The 19,698-nt window shown below is 44.5% G+C and overlaps 1 protein-coding gene and 1 pseudogene across 7 annotated transcripts in view; one reads left to right on the plus strand and one right to left on the minus strand.

Annotated features, from left to right (window-relative positions):
- Nucleotides 1-19,698, minus strand: part of Fyn (FYN proto-oncogene, Src family tyrosine kinase) — a 197,006-nt gene that overhangs the window by 127,697 nt on the left and 49,611 nt on the right. The window lies entirely within an intron of this gene.
- On the plus strand, nt 12,681-14,013 carry LOC131918432 (tubulin alpha-1B chain-like; annotated as a pseudogene).

A 19,698-nucleotide genomic window follows, 5' to 3' on the forward strand; every position in this document is an offset into this window, starting at 1 on the left:
TGCTCCAGAATGAATGAGAAAAAAATGAACCAATTATAAAAACAGTGTGTCTGAGGTGGCGACAAAGACACAGCCCGGCTTGTGCACTGCTTGACAGGGTCAACTTCCTCTCCCATCCGCTGCTGCTAGGGCTGTGAGTGTTCTGGAGACAGCCTGTCTGTGAGCAGACATCATCCCCCAGCCTGAATCTGTTGGGCTCTAGGGGAAGCTCATGTTATACATCCTGTGTAGGCGACAACAGAGAGATGAGGTAAATATTGACCACGTCTCAAGGTTTGAAATGTTTGCAGCCCACTCGGCAGATAAAACTCTACAGACACCATTAACCAACAAAGGAGGCAATACTAATAACTGCTTACCACGATGCAGTTGGCTTTGAGTAAAACTCGTATGTTCCTCAATCATACATGCTTTTCTAGCTAGGAAATGGCAGTCTGGTACCAGATGACCAGAATCCAGATGAAGTTCTTCTAAGACAAGTTGGAATTATGTACCTCTGCTGCTCATCCAGCTCTCTCCAGCAAAACATCAAAATACCTACTTCCACTAAACTGTTTGAACATAAGCTACTGCCTCATTTCTTTGAGCAATCTTTTTGGCCAATTCATTTTTTTAGGCTTTTCTAATTCAGGTTATTCTCAGTGGATCCTATTATTTGGTATCTATAAAATAACCATTCAATTATCTGTAATATCTGGGCTTCATTGAAAGTATTTGTAATCAAGGATTATAAACTACAAAGCCTGTAGGATCCAGCCAGTTTCCTCCATCATATCCTCAGCTTTTTAGTTTCATAATCTATTTCATCTTTTCCAACTGGGCAAGAGAAGTCACATATTGTTAAGGTCATGGGACAGTGGTTCGCAACCTTCCTAATGCTGTGATCCTTTAATACAGTTCCTCATACTGTGGTAACCCCCAACCATAAAATCATTTTTGTTGCTACTTCATACCTGTGATTTTGCTACTGTTATGAAACGTAAATATCTGATATGCAGGATAGCTGATACTCAACCTCTGCATTGTCATGGACAGCAGTAACGTTTTGAAACACTGATTCCTAAGATAGGTATAGAACAGAGCCCCAGAGATGAAGGCCGACAGAAGATCCTGAACACCACCGGTGTCTCTGCCTAATGTTAAATAGTATCACTCCTGCAATAAACAATCAATCAACTCTCCAAGGACAATTTAATTTCTGTAGTCACCAGTCTAAATGTAGGATTACCTGAAGGCAGAAACCATAGAACACAGATACACACAGAACTCCATCTTCCCAAAGAGCATTGCATTGATATTGGATATTTACTTCCCAAGGAAATACCAGAAAATATGTATCAAGTTAGGAATGGGACAAACCAAAAAAAAAAAAAAAAAAAAAAAAAAAAAAAAATCAGAGAAAAAGAAAAGTATCATCTTTCCCACAAGTGACCTTCTCCCCTCTGAATAGTTTCCCACGAGCTGAGCTCCTGAACGGATACTGCAGTGTGGGTACAGTTACTGGTTTCACTGGGATCTTCTCATCCTCAAATCTACAGTTTATGTCAGAAGCTGCTAAAGTAAGCCAAATAAACTTTAAAGAATATTTCATTCCTGTGACATTAAAAGCCCAAGAAGAGACATTACAGACCTGAGAATACAGAACATCGAGACAGTGAGCTCTTTAGAGCTCAGCCACATGTGTCAGTACAAAACCTCCAATTCCAGAGGGTAAAACCTTCTAGAAAGATCTGCCTGCTTCTGCTCTGCTCCTGAGGGTTTCTTTCTTCCCAGCTGCTCTCTGGGAGCTCCCCAGAAGAGCAGCCCTGACACCTTTCTGTCCCACACAGGATCTGAGCACTGCACTGTGAAGCCACTGGATGGGCGTGCTGAGCCAGAAAGGAGACCGACTCCTAAGTTTCACTCTCCTGTCACGGAGCATCTAGGTTTGGGAAACACACATGAACATGTGTCATGTTATACCCACCGTCATGAGTGATAGCACTTCAACTTTCCAGTCCCTTGTTGGGAGATACTTGATGACAAGTCAAGGTATGTCACTGTCATCGGTTCAATAAAAAGCTAAATGACCAATAGCTAGGCAGGAGGTACAGGCAGGACTTCCGGACAGAGAGAGCTCTGGGAAGAAGGGGAAGCAGCCAGCTGGACACAGAGGAAGCAGGACGTGCAAGAGGAGAGGTAAAAAGCCACAAGCCACGTGGCAGCATGCAGATTAATAAAAACGGGTTAACAAGCCTAAGCTAAGGCCAAGCTTTCATAATTAATAAGAAGAAGTCTCCATGTCATTATTTGGGAGCTGGCTGGTGGGACAGAGAAAGACTCCTTACAGTCCCTAGTCTTTGTACCTGGCAACAGAAAGCTACCTGTGAAGTATTTAACATAACAGCAACCTCCAAAGTACTTAACACCACAGGGCTGTGACCACAAAGGAGCTCTTCCTGTTATGGACACTTGGGAGGGTCACTAAGAATCCACTGAGTCACCACCACTGAAAGAACTCAGCGAGGGCTGAAGAAACCCTGACTCTATTTCAGGCTTCCTTTGGCCACTGCTTCCTGAGTCCTCTCTCAGTTTCCTGAGAAAACCAGGATGGTGGGTAGGTGACTCCACCCCTCTGCTAAGCCCCTGAGCCTTCATCTAACTAGGAGGAAGAGTCTTTGTCAGCCTGCACTCATCTGAGGGGCCTCTGAGGCCCTGCCTGCCAGCGGAGACAAGCAGCAGAGACAAGCCAGCAGCAGTCTGGTCCTACAGTGCATTCTCCACAGAAGGGCAGAGCCCCGGAACATTAACTTTCCTGTCAGCCACAACCCCTTCTAAAGGTCTCACAGAACTGTCCAAATGTTGGGTGCACAGCCAAGCAGAAACACCACCAAGTAAAACCAGGACACAAGGCTAAGCTTGAATTCAGACACACAGTTTGGGACAAACTTACATTCAAAATGATTCACTGTGTATCTCAAATCCAAATGTAACTGGGCATCCTGTATGCTTCTGCTGACACATGCTGCCATGGTGGTGGGCGGCCTCATTCCGCCCACTCGTCTCCACCTACAGTCAGACCAGCACTGGTCCATCTTCCGGGCCAAGGAACAAGGGTCTATGGGTTATGCTTAATCCTTTTTGTGTCCAACTGTCCGTCTTGGTCCTCCTGCTGGCTTCCCATCACTGTACACCCGGCTTACATCCCCTGCACTAGGAGTCCCCAGGTGTCTCTGCCCTGGTGCCCACAGTCAGGCTGATGGAGTCAACTCACAGTGTCACCAGTGCTTAATGAGTCAGCCACTCTCTGAAGCAACTGCCTCTTTTTTTTCCCCCTAAATAAAAGGTCATTTTTAACCACAAATTAAAGTGATCAAATTACAAGCCTTCTAAATACTGAAGTGAAACAAAAAGATGTAGGCTGTGCGAAAGAAAGGCTGGGGCAGGGCGAAAGGTGGGCGGGGAGGCTGGCACTGCCCAAGCGCCGGCTCACATGTTCTTCTACAGGCTCTGCTTTTCTAGCAGCCACCTTTCTCTCTGAGTTCACAACGGCTCTCAAGGGGACGGGACCTACACACACACACACACACACACACACACACACGCACGCACACACGCACACGCACACACACACACACACACACACACGCACGCACACACGCACACACGCACATGCAACAATGGGAAGGGGGAAGGAACAGGTAGAAAGGATTAGAGGGACAGGTAGGAAGCTTCGGTTGACTTATAAATCGGTCTCCTCCCAGTAGGCCACAAGTGTGTGCCAACCCTCCTAACTCTGAGGGACCCTGAACACCTACTTCAGACTGCGGACAACTCAAAGCCCTGCTGCTCATTAGCTTTAGGCTACGTGGTGTCCACAGACAGAGACCTACTCTGCACTCCACTTTGTCTCTCCAGAGCCAAGTCTACACAGCACTGAAAGCTAACCCAGCGGAGGTGCCTCCAGCACTAAAGCATGTCCTACTGGGTCACGTGATTTCCTTAAGCCCAGCCCTGACCCCTGGGAGACTCTGTCTCTACAGTATCCTATCAAAGATGACTGTTCTCCTTAATATCCACAACCGGGCTGGTTAGTTTTTTGTCAACTTGACATGAACTGAATGCAGGTCATCTGGACGAAGGAGCTCAATTGAGAAAATGCCTACATCAGATTGGGTTATGAGCATTTTCTTGATTAGTGATTGATAGGGGAGGCCCCAGCTCACTGTGGGTGGTAGCCCTGGGTTGTATAAGAAAATATGAGCAAGCCATTGGGGAAACAGTAAGCAGCACTCCTCCATGGCCTCTGCGTCATTTCCTGCCTCAAGCTCTTGCCCTGCCTTCCCTCAGTGATATAGAGTAGAAGATAATATAAACCCTGTCCTCCCAAGCTGCTTTTGTCGTAGTGTTTATCACGGCAATAAAAAGCAAAGTAGGACAGCCGCCCACTGTGGAAAGGGCTTCACCAAACCCCCAAAGGAAGAGGCTTAAAATGAACAACATGACAAAGCAGGACAAGCGTTCAGTAGCCTTCTCAAGCAATTAGCAATTAGCAGTCCTCAAGCAGCTAGAAAATGTGTCCTGGTCTACTACTGAAGGTGGAGTATGTCATGACTGAGCGGGAACTGAGAAGTTCAGTCTGATAATATTGAAGACCCATTTCTAGGAGCTGGGGCACTTGGGTCTGCCCCCGTTGACTCAACAGAACACACCTGCCAATTACCTTTATGTGGTTATTCTGCCATTTGGATGTGAACTATTTAAGATGGCAATATAAGGCTCTGATGGGGATGAGGAAGGCTCGGGGACAGGGAGTGACACTCTGAGAATGTCATATGCACTAAGAGTTTTACATCCTCATTTAATCCTCTCAGTATCTGCTGGAGAAATAGACCCAAGCAGGTTTTAAACTCCTGTCTTCTGGCCACCATATCCATCTGTTCCACTTGGGTCACAGAGTTGCAGCTTCTCTTCCTCGGTCAGCACAAGGCCACTGCCTTCTCTAGGCATGCACTCGGTGGACACAGACTGGGCAGTTCATGGGCTTATAACAAGGGCTCTACTGAAGGGACTCATCTTAACAGAGGGCTTCTTTATATACTTTCTGCAACAAAGCTGTGTCCATTATGTTGGTAATTACATCCCGTATCTTGAGGCATACTTAGGGAGTCTACAAAGATTGTTTTACTTAGCAGATGATGTCGAGAACGCCATCACCAATGCTGAGCTTTGCCCCCGATGATAGGAAACAGTCTCAAATTCTTACACAGGGCGTCAGAGGAAGCCAGCCCTTGCTGCTGAGGTATCATGTCACTGTTTGTAGGGAGGTCAAAGGGCAGTTACTCCTCCATTTCTAATCAACCCACCCCACCCCCATCTCTCTGGTCTCTGTGGGACCCTCCCCCCACATCTCTCTGGTAATTCAAATTTACAACCAGAAGGAACTTCTTAGCCCAGGCTAGGCTAACACATGTGACAGCTTCCCCCACTTACCCCCAAACAAGGATCTGGTGTCCTTTAAGTGATCATTTGCAATTTGGAAGTCCTACTGATAGGGAACACACTACTGCTGATGCTAAGGTCAGAGGTCAGTCCCTCTGAAGCAAGTATACCTTTGTGTTGTAAAAGAATCAAAGCAGCAATACCGCAGATGCACTCTGTCAGTCAGGGCACCATCAGCTGACAGGCAGCCCCTTCCAGTTACAACCACCTTAGGAGAATTTCACAAATGAGGTATTTAAAGACTGACCAGGGCACAGGAAAACCGCAAGGCCTACTGTGACCCAGCAGGAAGCCCGGAGAAGCAGAGTCCATTATACCCCAAGGCCTGAAAGAGGCCAAGAGAGCAGACACCTGGGTGCGGACAGAACCTTAGGAAGGCTGGTGGGGAGGGCTACCCAAGGAGAACTGTCCTGCCCTGGACAGTCACTGCCAGTCCCTCCCTCCCTTCAGTGTGTGGCTGCTAAACCCAAGCACAAAGCAGAAGCCAAAGAACCCACCAAGTAGGTCATCAAGTCAAGTTGCCGGGTCACAGGGGAGGCAGGGGGAGGAACATCACGTGTTCAGGGTAGGGAAGTGTCAAAGGCTTGCCATCCTAATCACAGTTAACAGTGCCCCACGCCCACTGCTGGGGTCCCTGCTGCTGCTGCTGCAGCAAAGTTCCGGTGACATTCCTGCCAGAATATGGCTTTGTTCAGACAAGCAAATATTTTAAAAATACATTCACAAATGTATTCATACTTCCCAAATACCTATGGGCATTCATTCCATGAAAGAAAAAACATTTTACTTTAGTCATGTAGGAAAAATCCCCATGTACTTTATGCTAAGCTCTATTTTTTTTTTCTAAAAGAAGTAAAAGCAAAAGCACTCCAGAAAAAGGAACTCTGATCTCTAGGGCGGAAGGTTGATCATCATGCTCCATTCAATCTGTGCCCTGAACCTACAGCAGGGTCCCTCCCCTCCCCTCCCCTCCCCCTCCCCCTTCTTTTTAGTATGCATGATTTTCCAGTTAGATTTATCTTAGCAAACAAATGTGTCTCCAGGTTTAAGGAACAGATTCACCCCATCTTTTTGCTTTGACCCCACTAACATGAGTTCTGCTGAGCTAAAGCAGAGGCAGCATGTTGGATTGACACCCTCAGTTGCATGGGGGTATCCAGTAAGTGCTTTTTAAATCTCCCTGTGTGTGCATCTTCTGGCAAATAGGAAAGAGGGGGGGTTCCTGAGCTGCCTGAGTGGGCCAGGTACTGCTACACAGGGACACAGTGAATGGTATGCGTTCTAGGACAGCAGTTCTCAACTGGGGGTCGTGACCCCTTTGGGCGTCCAACAATCCTTTCACAGGGTCACCTAAGACCATCAAAAAGCACAGGTATTTACATTACAATTCATAACAGTAGCAAAATTACAGTTATGAGGTAGTAACAAAAATGTTATGGTTGGGGTCTGAACTGTATTAGAGGGTCGCAGCGTTAGAAGGCTGAGAGCCACTGAGCTAGGAACACCTCAGATGATGTCAGAGCACAGAGATGACAGACAGGTGGCTCTAAATAACCGGTGACCACACAGTGAGAAATTCATTCCCTCTCAAGCTCTCGGACACTAAAACCCAGGGGGACGCTGCCATACCTGTAATGCCCAGAGACACCTGAGGATCCTTCCTTCACTAGGGACACACAGCCATCGGCTTGGGTCTTCCCTGACTTCCACAGCATCTCTTATGTGCAAGGATGGATTTCAATTTAACTTAAATGATGCTGGTTTCCTACTTGAGGTAATGGAATTTCATTTAAAAATTAAAAAAATTAACTTCTAATAGAAAGGATAAGTCTGAGAGATGGCTTGTGTAAATGCAGATGTGGTACCCATATGACTCAAGTTTGGGAAACGCTGATACATACAAGCATAGCCCATGAGTCAGAGACATCCAGGTTTTAGTTCTAATTGCCACCAGGTAGGCAATAATGACTAATTTTATTGCTTATAAAGAAATAATTCTTTCATTGAAGGTGGTAGTTCTTCTGGCCAGAGAGCTGTAGCTCAAAGAAAGCAATAATGTTTTAGTAAACTGCTTTGCAACCTGACTCCTGTCTTGTGCATAATATAACAGATGCCTGCAATAAATGATTGAACATTAAGGTCCAAAGATTTATATTAATAGTAAGATGATAATTAGAGAACATAAATATGAAGCAAGAAGAGAGAAGCAAAGTGCTGCTCTCTTTGCACAGAATGTAACAAGGGGCCTCTGGCTGTCACTAGAATGTGAAGAGAGGGGTAGGGAAAGCCTTCTCTGAGTCACAAAGGCCTCTGCTGAGAGCATTCCAAGGCCATCAGGGGAATTAGATTACAAAGGCAATCTGTCATGGTTTGTGATTCCTTTTGATGTCAGGCTGGTAAGGCTACTGTATATTATTTCCATGGCACTCACTGATCAGCAGAATCACTTCCAACTGTCGCCTCCTACATGAACTGTAAGTGTTGACGTTTTGTTCAGCTCTGTTCCATCCCAGACACCCCAAAACCTTAAGTCTAACCTCCTGGAATTAGCATTGCATTAATGCTCATGGCTCCTTCCATGTTGAGAGCCCAGGAAGCAGTAAATCAACCAGTGAATGGTGTCTCTTCCAACAGTGCAAGTATGCAGAAGCCCAACCCACTTTACACAAGCTTGCACACCCCTGTGCCCTACTCAAGCCTACCCTGTGGGTGAAGCCAGGCAGGAAGTCTGCAAGGCCTACTCCCTACTTCAGGAGAAGACATTTGAATCAAAATATCCTATGCTTCTTAACGCCATTACATTCCCGGCAGATCTCACTCCAGAGCTGGGATCCTCCCCCTGTGCACTGTTGTTTACTCGTTTTAAACATATTTGTACAAAGCAGCCATTGTTCTCCACTCACTGTATCACTGCATGATACACTAACAAGCTACTGCTCCTGCATGAATAAGAGTGTTTTCCCCAATGAACAACAGAGTCGATTGGCACTGGGAACAAGTCTTGCCCAGCAGCAACTGCTGCATGTGGCAAACCCGGCTACCCATGGCCTCTGTACCCAGTGAGCCTACAAGTAAACAGTCTGCAGATGCTGACTCCAGAGGCTCAGCTTCCGACACACAGAACAGAGGGATGCTTTTGCCATGCGTGGCCTCACTTGAGACTTTCTTCACATTTACTAAGTTTCTAGAAGGACAGGGAATAAACAGATTTTAATTTTATTTAAGTCATCAAGTTTAGATTCAAAAGCAAAGGCTTTAAATGTAACACCGTATATAGCAGCTGATTTGGTGGTGGGCATGGTAGTCACACAGCACAGTGTTCAGACCTACAGATGAAGTGCTGCCAACACTGGACAACACAGGTCAAACTGCTTCTGTCCTCTTTATTCTAATGGGATCCAGTTCCACAGAGACTGGTGTGAGAACAAAGGCAGAGTAAAGTTTCTGTTTCATGGTTTCTCAGACTGCATCCTTACTGTATGTGTGTATGTGCGTGTAAACACACACACACACACACACACACACACACACACACACACACTTTTGGGTGACTGTCCCATCCTTGACCCCTATAGAAACCTGTTCTGCTTACAGTTCAGCAGCAGGCCATGGGACTGTAGTTGTCTAACATCTGACTGGACAGAAATGAGTAACTGACCCAAGAAAGACCTATTCACTGGGGGCTAGGAACCTACAAATAGTGTGACTTGGCTTAAAACGAAAAAGTTAAATCAATCAGATTGCTCAACAAGGAATCTGAAGTTACAGGCTGATACCGGCTAGCTGTGGTTGGTTAAGCCGATAGATGATGCATACTTGGATATCATGGGATCTAGTCGGGGCCAAGGTCACGCAGGGCCACAGCTTGGCCCACAGACTGAGGAATGGAGGAGACAAATAAGATGACATGGAAAACATGGGGACTACAGACACAGCCATGGACAGTGGGTTCTGTTCTCGTGGCTTTCTAGCCCCAAGAGGCTTCCTCACTGCCAAGAGTGGGAGGAATGGTCTTCACCAGAGAAGAACACACCAATTGGTTTTCCAATACCAAACGGCCAGCACTGAAAATATATATACAAGTAACATTATACAGACTGATTAGGCTATATTTGGGAATACATACATACATATATATGTATATAAATATATATATAACATCCTAAATATATATATTTTAAAATAAAAATCTATCTACCTATATATCTATCATCTATTTATCTATCTACCTACAACAATTAATGCAAAAGGAGGCCATGAATTTGAAAGAGCAAGGAAGGATACACGGGAAGGGGGTTTGAATGGGAAAATGGAAGGGTGAAATGATGGAATTATATTATAGTATAAAAACGAATAAATATATTTTTAAAGAGCAATAATCTTTTTACCTCAAGTAACTTGCTGAAGCCTCTGTTCTAGCAACTGAAAACAAGTTCTGACCAGGACAACAGCCCACAGGGGCTCTTACAGGCTGACCCACAGCACTCATGTCTGGAGAGAGAATGTAGAGAGACATGAAACGTGGTAACAGTAGATCAAAGGAGACTGGCAAAAGGACAGGCGTGGAGCCACACTGGCGGAGTGAGGGACAGAGCAGCTGCCACAGCGCTGTGTCTCCGGGAGTAGTAAGGGGCATCAGAGAGAGCAGGGTGACGGCTGGGCCAGCAGGAGGGGAAGGGGCCAGGCCACTGGGAGGGGCAGCCAGATGGCCATGCTTCAGGGGAGTAGAGCAGAAAAGCCCAAGGCAAAAACCTGGGACTCTTTCATCTAAATGAATGTGTTAATGGCTCCCGGGGAGCGGGCAGGAGAGGGCTTAGCACATATGCCTGCTCTACTGTACTGGCTGTAAATAACCCATGTGCTTGTCTGTGCCATCTGCTTGGTGTGCACTTTGTGGAACTGTGCAGGAAAAAGGAGGCACAGGAAGAACGGCTACTAATACTTAAGTGGATACTCTGAAGAATCGAATATGCTTACACAGCTAGATTATTACACTTCCTTTAAAGGGCTTAATTAAGCCAGAAGTGTTCCTTTTTCTTTTTTTTATAGGTGTGGGGGCAGGGCAGCTTCCTACAGGTCAAAGAGCAGGTCACAAAGAGAATGAAGCTAAAAGACAAACCTTCTGTTACTGAATTTCACACATCCTGGATTAATTACTCATAACCAATCTAGGCTACCTCTTCATCCATTCAGAGCTGTGTGTCGCTTGCCTTCCTAAGAGTAATACTTTACAATTATCTCTAAAACATCAGGTTTAGATAAAAGACATTCCATGCCATGTTTTTGTAGAGGAAGACATACCCTCTCTAAAGTGCCTACTGCACCTGACTGAGTATTAATTACCTTCACACACACACAGTGAGGCTGCTCATACATGCTTTGGTTCCTCACAATTATACAATGTAAACAATCCATCCACCAAAACAACTACGCAGTGAGCATTTGGTGCACTGCTCACCACTCACTTTAATCAGAAGGACTGCTTTGAAACCACAGACTTAGGTGCTGCACGTCATTTCCAAAGCTGGATTTGTATCTTCAGGCTAAACACTTGGTATTGTCCCTCTATAAATCTGCAATTACCAATAACTTAGCAATTTGAGAGACTATAGATTTGAAAGATTGTATAAAATTCTGTATGAGCCAATGACTGGGTCAAAAAATTTCACCTTGTCACCAGAGTCCTCTCACATTAGTTTCATTTAATCCTCTGTCTCATCTTGATGGGATCCCCAGAAATAACTTAGGCTGAGCCCTAATGCAATGGGTCCTAAACGCTTCTGATGGCTTTCAACTCTGGCCCTACCAGAAGGGGCTCAGGAGAAAGGGGGAGTGGGTATAGTGACTAAGAGCTGAATATGGTCCACTTAGACTCCACACTCTAGATGAGTAATCAGTCTTAAAAGAGATTCCTTATCGCTCTAGACCTGAGTTTTATCATCTACAAAACAGAGGTGATCTAACCGTCACGCACTGGATTCCCAGAAAACATCAGTGAATGAGGGAAGGTCTTCCCAGGGTAAGTTCACTGTGTGTGTACAAAAATACACATAAGCCGGGTGGTGGTGGCCCATGCCTTTAATCCCAGCACTTGGGAGGTAGAGGCAGGCGGATCTCTGTGAGTTCGAGGCCAGCCTGGTCTAGAGTACAGAATGAGTTCTAGGAAAGATGCAAAGCTACACAGAGAAACCCTGTCTCGAAAAACCAAAAAATAAAATAAAAAATAAAATCAATTAAAATTTTCATATTCACTTTCAATGAAAAACAGAAAATAATTAAGAACCTGAAACAGAAAAAGGTGCATACTAAAAACTCATTTGCATAATTTATAGAAATACATACAAGTACACATGATGTAGAATCAGACTAAGAGAATCTAAAACTGAACTATGAATTTCACCCACAGATGACAAATTTTCAAAGACGCATGCTAAATGAAGTAAGCATTTTAAAATACTCAGTTGGCATGAGCTCTTAAACCAATTCAGTCTTGATCTCTAGCAAGAACGGACAGTATCAGCAAAGATATTTTAGACTGAAATGAACCCATGTGGACATTGTAGAGAGGGTGGAGGCACCAGTGGGGATCTGACTGTTAAAAGGTGAGCCTGAGTGCAGAGGAACTGTCAATCAGGAAGTGTAAGGAAACATTCCGCACCTAGGGCAGTGACCTGGCTGGAGCATCTTGTGCGTTCTCTCCCCGCCCCCTTTACTCTCCCTCCGTGTGTGCACGTGTGTAAAGTGTGTGTGTGTGTGTGTGTGTGTGTGTGTAGATGCTTTAAAGACTCCTCAATAGCTTCTCTGAAAAAGTAGCTTCTCTTAAAATAAATTTGGTTTAAACAAATTTTGATATTTTAATTTTGGTGATTCATTGAACTATCTCATGAAATTTATCCTTTTTAAAAAAATCTAGTGCCGGGCGGTGGTGGCGCACGCCTTTAATCCCAGCACTCGGGAGGCAGAGCCAGGCGGATCTCTGTGAATTCGAGGCCAGCCTGGGCTACCAAGTGAGTTCCAGGAAAGGCGCAAAGCTACACAGAGAAACCCTGTCTCGAAAAACCAAAATAAATAAATAAATAAATAAAAAATAAAAAAATCTAGCATGACTGTGTTACTTACTTCAACTCTTAACTGTCAGGAACAGTAACTAGGACCTGGTGTCTGCTTCTGTCACCCTCACCTTCTAACCCATAGCTACCATGAGTCAGTGCATCTCCATCCACACTGACCAGGCTGGTGTCCAGATCGGCAATGCCTGCTGGGAGTTCCACTGCCTGGAACATGACATCCAGTCTGACGGTCAGATACCAAGTGACAAGACCATTGGGGGAGGAGATGACTCCTTCAACACCTTCTTCAGAGAGACAGGCACTGGCAAGCGTGTGCCCCAGGAAATGTCTGCAAACCTGAAACCTGAAAGTTACTGATGAAGTTCACACTGGGACCTACCACCAGCTCTTCCACCCGGAGCTACTCATCACAGGCAAGGGAAGATGCTGCCAATAATGATGCCTGTGGCCATCATACCACTGGCAAGGAGATCATTGACTTTGCCTTGGACCAAATTTTCAAGCTGGCTAACCAGTGCACAAACTTCAGGGCTTCTTGGTTTTCCACAGCTTTTATAGGAACTGGCTCTGGGTTCACCTCCCTGCTAAGGGAACGGCTCTCTATTGATTATGGAAAGAAGTCCAAGCTAGAGTTCGCCATTTACCCAGCCCCCCAGGTTTCTACCACTACTGTTGAGTCCTACAGTTCCATCCTTACCACCCATACCACCCTGGAGCACTCCGATTGTGCCTTCATGGTAGACAACGAGGCCATCTATGACATCTGTCACAGAAACCTTGACGCTGAGCACCCAACCTACACTAACTTTAGCTGCCTTATTAGCCAGACTGCGTCTTCCATTACCACTCCCCTCAGATTTGATGGACCCCTGAATGTTGATCTGACAGAATTCCCAACCACCCTAGTGCCCTACCCTCACATCCACTTCCCTTTGGCCACATATGCCGTCATCTCAGCTGAAAATGCCTACCATGAGCAGCTTTCTACAGCAGAGACCACCAATGCCTGTTTTGAGTCAGCCAACCAAATAGTGAAATGTGACCCTCACCATAGTAAATATATGGCTTGCTGCCTGTTGTACCATGGTGATGTGATTCCCAAAGATGTTAATGCTGCCACTGCCACCATGAAGACCAACTATAGCTCCAGTTTGTGGACTGGTGTCCCACTGGCTTCAAGACTGGCATTAATTACCAGCCTCCCACTGTGGTACCTGGTGGAGACCTGGCCAAGGCACAGAGAGCTGTGTGCATGCTGAGCAACACCACAGCCACTGCTAAGGCCTGGGTTCGCCTAGACCACAAGTTTGATCTGATGCATGCCAAGCATACTTTTGTGCACTGGTATGTGGGTGAGGGCACACAGGATGGGGCGTTCTGAGGTCCGTGAGGACATGGCTGCCCAAGAGAAGTTGGTGTGGATTCTGTTGAAGGAGAGGGTGAGTAAGAAGGAGAGGAATAATGATCCATTCCTTCAGCTCCTGGATCACGTCAAACTCCTGGGACTTCGGCTTCAACATTAGCCGACAGACATTGATGCTTCTAATTATGTTCATTTTGTGATCACGTCTATCTTTTCCTGTAAGGTTTCTTCCATGATGTCTCAAAGTAAAAGCTTTAAGAAAAAAAAAAAAAAACAGAAAGAAAAATCTAGGGAGATTCAGAGTGGATGCCTGTCCTAGAAGGTTGCACTCAAGACTACAAGACCGCCCTCCGCATTCTCCTGGGAGCAGTGGTCAGTGGTCCCGTGGACTGTCTTCAGTGGCACCCTCTTCCAGCCAATCAACTGTCTGATCACTTGCCAAATAACAAAGACAACAGTCATATTATGGACTATGACTGCATAATAGGCAGCAGATTTGAACAATGAGTTAAGAACTAAAACATTCATAACTTTAAATTGTCTAAAATATTTTCAACAAGATTTAATCTTCAGTCTAATAAAACTTGTTACAAATAAATAACACAAACAAACCATGTCCAAAATAAAAGAAAAAAAGAAAAAGAAAAAAAGGAGAAAGAGGAGGAGGAACGACCTGGGAAACCACTCCCTCTCACTGCTGAATAATAAGATATACACATTTGTTCTCATGCAAAATGTGGCATATGTTTAATACAGTCCCACTTCTATAAAGTATGTAGCCAGACACAGACACTGGACATTTCTGGATGACAGAATTTCAGTAAAAGTTAGTTCTATCCCTTTTAGAGTATTTCTCATCACTGAAATTTCCAACAATATAATAAACTTCCCTACAAGAGAATATAGTGTTTATCATCTTCAGTGTCATCAAGAGTATGTGACATCTTTGTCTCACAGAATTGCCTAGCGTCACAAGGTAGGTACCACTATCCCTGTACCTGTAGAAGCAGGCAATTCCCGCATGAGGGTGTGGGGAACTGGAACTCAGGGGACTGTCTCATGATTGCTATGCTACTGCGGTACTGCACACGTGGCTGGTGGGGAGAGGAATCCCAATATTTATAAAAATACACCAATACTACCTAACCAAGTGGCAAGCTAAATGGAGATAATATACTTGTATATGCCTGTAATGTTTATTTTAACTATTCTCTAAATGCCTTTGATTTTGCTGCATTTTCAAAACTATGGCATCTATTTGAAAACAAAAAGAAATTAATCAAATTATAGAAATACAATTAGGTTCAAAGAGTAAATCTTACCTAAGAAAGATTCACTACTGGTCTGAAACATAATCATAGCTATCAATGTTAAAACCAACTCCATTTAAGGTAGTAAAAACATTTATAACATCTTGTTTACCTTTCTTTAACTCAAACCTGACCAAGAAGAAGGAAATAACCACACAAAACAAAAACTCTCTTTAGGAGGAATAAAATCAATAGAAATCAAAGAACTGGTACTCCACAGATCATATAGAGGTCATGATTTCTCAGTAAAAACTCCCATTGGCTGATACAGAAACTTGTTGCTATGTTACCAGAACTCAGCACAGTGCCGACTACATGGCCAGAACAAAAAATAAAAATAAATTTGGTGAATGAACAGCACCATATATAAATTACTAAGACACAGTTACACGAGTGAATTTAAATTTTCTTAAATAGGAGGCTCTAGATGATTCAGAAACTGTTTTTTAATGGGGCCAGGTGCTGCCAGAGTAACAGAATTCCGCCATCTGTGGAGGTGTTGTCTTTCCTCTCTTACTTTTGCTTCTTAACGGACTGTGCTGGGCATCTTTGTAATTTTGTTCAAATGAGTGCAGGACCTGGAAAAGCTGTTGCTGCTATCGATGCATAACATAGTGCCATTATTGGTCTTTTTACATAAATATCTACACGAATATACCGTTTGAAGATTTGGAAACATTAGCCGTGCTGTCAGATTTGGGATAAGTACCCCAGTTTACTGTGTTGAGTTGGCACTGTACATAAATTAACAGTCATACTGATCTAGAAACATTAACATTAATTTTTCCCATTTGTTTTGTTTTGTTTTGTTTTTCGAGACAGGGTTTCTCTGTGTAGCTTTGCACCTTTCCTGGAACTCACTTGGTAGTCCAGGCTGGCCTCGAACTCAGAGATCCGCCTGCCTCTGCTCCCCCCCCCCCCAGAGCTGGGATTAAAGGCGTGTGCCACCACCGCCTGGCAATTTTTCCCATTTTTAAAGGAATGGTACACTGTACTAAACATATCAGGTCTTGTCTACATGGGTTTGGTTACAGAAACTAATAAAGTATTCTTGAAATAATGAAAAATTGTAATGTAAAACTGTATTCAACAACCAAGAGTCCACAATGCTTCACTAAGTGTTCAAAATCAACTGTAAACTAACCTACAGAGCTCAACGCCCATGAAGGAAATCCTGTCTCCCTGGAACCAGATTCCTAGGGCAAAGGATGGGATTTGGACAGTTTTCACTTTTTTCTCTGCATTTTTCAGTACTGTTTGGATTTACAAACAAACAAACAGTACCCACATACGTTCTATTAGGTTGGCAGAGGTCCTGTTCTTTAACTGTTTATCCCAACCACTCAAGCTTTGGAGGATGGGAACAGTATCAAGGTATAGTTGACAATGAGGACAAACTTTGGATAATGTCTTCCTGGTTTCTCAAATATTCAGTATCTGATGTACTCTTTTTTGTGAGTTACTCCTATAAACACACCCCAAACAAGCATTTTAGAACAGCTGCAGAGATGACAACACAGCTATTTTACCAGTCTCGACACCCTGGACCTAACCGCTCTGAGTGTGGCCTTCTTAATTTTCTGGCTGACCAGCACAGCGCAAGGATGATCTCCTGGGCTCTGTATTTATCTAAATGTATTCGCCATTGATAGTCTCCATCTGTCAGCTCCACACACAAAGACCTCCACTTATTTGACAAAGAAATACTGCGTTTCTTGAAGGCTGGATGAGTGTGAAAGTAGACAGCCTGTACTAATAACTAACGGTTTCTTATCATTCTTTTCTTTCAGTCTAAGAGAAAATGCGAGCATTGCCTGATAAACAAAAGCTAAGTGTCTCTTTTCAGATTCCATCAAGAGCAATGTGTGTCCTTCACTGGGGTGCTAGCCTGGTTCCTACAGTGCTGGGCTGCGATTCTGGCCAGCCTCAGGCTGGCCTCTGAAATCTTGTATCTCTCTGCACGTGTGCCCTGAAGAATCAGCCAACTGTGAGAAGGGCAGAGAGAACACAGAGGGACTGGTGACTGGCAAGTGTCCTACTCTGGGTGCCATTTATTTGAATAACTGAAGTGTGATGAAATTTACTCATGCCAGGCTGAAGCACAGGGTTCACTATACTGAGACTAAGCTTTGTGTTTTCAATCCTAGGCAGAGACGGCAAGATGGAGGGTTGAGAGAAACAGAGAACTACGCTGGCTAGAAGTGTTTCTTCTAGCACCTAGGTGTGGTATCCATCCAGCAGGAAGAGGGGGTGCTGAAGACAGCTACAGCATGTGCCCAACACACAAATCACTCTATATGCCCGAGGCACAAGAGCTGGCTGGGTTCATCTGATCCAAATGGCTATGGTCTTAATGATTGACATAAATACTTTTTCCCCCTTCTTTTTGAGCTAGGGTCTCACTTGGTAGCCTAGGATCTCCCAAACTAAGCAACACAGGCTGCTCTATTTTTCTTTCTCTTTTAAAGATATGTTGGCATATGATAATAACCCCAAGGTGTGAGTGCTAAGTTACCTTTCCACTGGAAGTGACTGATCTTTGCAACTATGCTCAATTGATACCAGTACCATTCATTTACAAGATGCTGGTGGACCTCCAACCCGCACTGTCTGAGGCCCACAGACGGCTGACATGGAGCCCTGGCTGTGGGCTGCCTCAGCCATAGGACCTGACCCTGAGCCCTGCTGCTGAGACACTGCTGACTAGTTTTCTCTGAAGCTGCCGTCATGTGCCTTCTTGACACGAGCTGTCTACATGTGAGCCACAGTTATTTCCTACAGGATGAAACTGCAAATAAACAGCACAGAACATGACCTCCAGCTGTCAGGCTGCTGGTTTGGTTTTGTTTTACAAACTGGCGTTTCTGCAGTTCTGATTTACAAGTATCACTTGAGTCTCACTTTCTTCTTTTGCCATTCCTTTATCTGCCTAACCCAGTCCCTTGGACCTCCCATAGTGGCCTACCACACCCCACTGGGACCATGGCTCCCGGGTTCACCAAACTTCAAAAATGTATTCCTACAAAGTTCACCAGCAACCTCTGACCTTCCCTGCTCTCAGCCTCAGGCCTGACTTAAGACTAACTGACTTCCCTCACCAGCTTGACTATGACCCTCTCTCACAGAAACCAACTCAATCTTACTTGTCATCAGAGGCCCAGAAACGGAGAGCAAGCCACGCGGTCCTTCCTCTCTCGCCTCCTTAGTTCCCTACACCCAGCCTGCCTGCCACCAACAATCCTGCAGATGAGTCAGATCGAACTTCCCAGAGGGGCCTGTAAATTCCAGTACACTATAAATACAGGCTATCTGTATGGGCGCGGCTACTTCACTTCTTTTTTTACTGTTCATGTCATTTGAACTCGTATTCCAACATGGAATCTGGGCTCAACGTCTCCAACTAGATCTCCAACTGTGGTCTGGTGACAGCTCCTGATACTAAAAATTCTTTCCTCTCCACCTATCTTAAACACAGCTCTTGACCCACTTTCTCTAGGACCTTCGCCATAGTAAACAGAGCTTTACCGCGCTGTAACCCTGAGGCAGACTTCAGTGTTACACACACACACACACACACACACACACACACACACACACACACACACACATACACACACAGCAGAGGCCTTTGTAGATCCAGTTTCCTGTTTCTTTACTGTCAAATTTATGCTTACTTAGTTTTCAAGTTTGTGCAAGTAGGGAATTGCATGACCAATGATTCCAATTTACTCCTGGTAACAGTCCGACCTCCCCTACTTTCTTAAATACCCAAATGAAATTTTAAAATATTCCCACACTCACCCTTGGTGTCTCCTCCAGATAGCCTGGCGATGAGAGCTTCTGAGACTATTTAAAAGTCTCATTTCAACACAGGAGTAAGAAACTCGTCCACTTCTAACAAAAACAGCTTAAGGATCAACTACACACCCAAGATACTTTCTTCAGCCCATAAAGCCAAGCACACTGCATAACCATGACACAAGCTTGGAAGGCATCCCACTGCCATCAGATGATAGATGTTTTCTTCGCTTTCTTCTTTAATCAGAGCTGTTAGCAGCAGCAGGACACTAAATGAAAGTCCTCAGCAATAGACTCACATTGTATCTGACAAGGCTCACTTCATGAACCTCAGCTATTTCCCACTGAAGGGACTCTGTTTTACAGAAGCCCTGTTTACACAACCACTGTGCAGTTACACTCCCTTTAAAGATAGATGACACTTTTATGAAAAATGAATTGCATACAAAATACTATGCTTTGGCAAGATGCCAAAACATAAACTTGTTTAAAATATACAAAACCAAACCACCAGACGCCAATACTTTTTACAACCCAAACAGGTGACGTGCAAACTTCTCTTCTGAATAGCAGGGTGGTGAAGATCTGCTATTGGTTCCTCATTAAGATGAGGACAACAAAATTAATTCAAAATCATTAGGAAATGACCAAGAAACCGATTAACTATAAATATACT

Source organism: Peromyscus eremicus, chromosome 8b, assembly GCF_949786415.1.
Source record: "Peromyscus eremicus chromosome 8b, PerEre_H2_v1, whole genome shotgun sequence".
NCBI lineage: Eukaryota > Metazoa > Chordata > Mammalia > Rodentia > Cricetidae > Peromyscus > Peromyscus eremicus.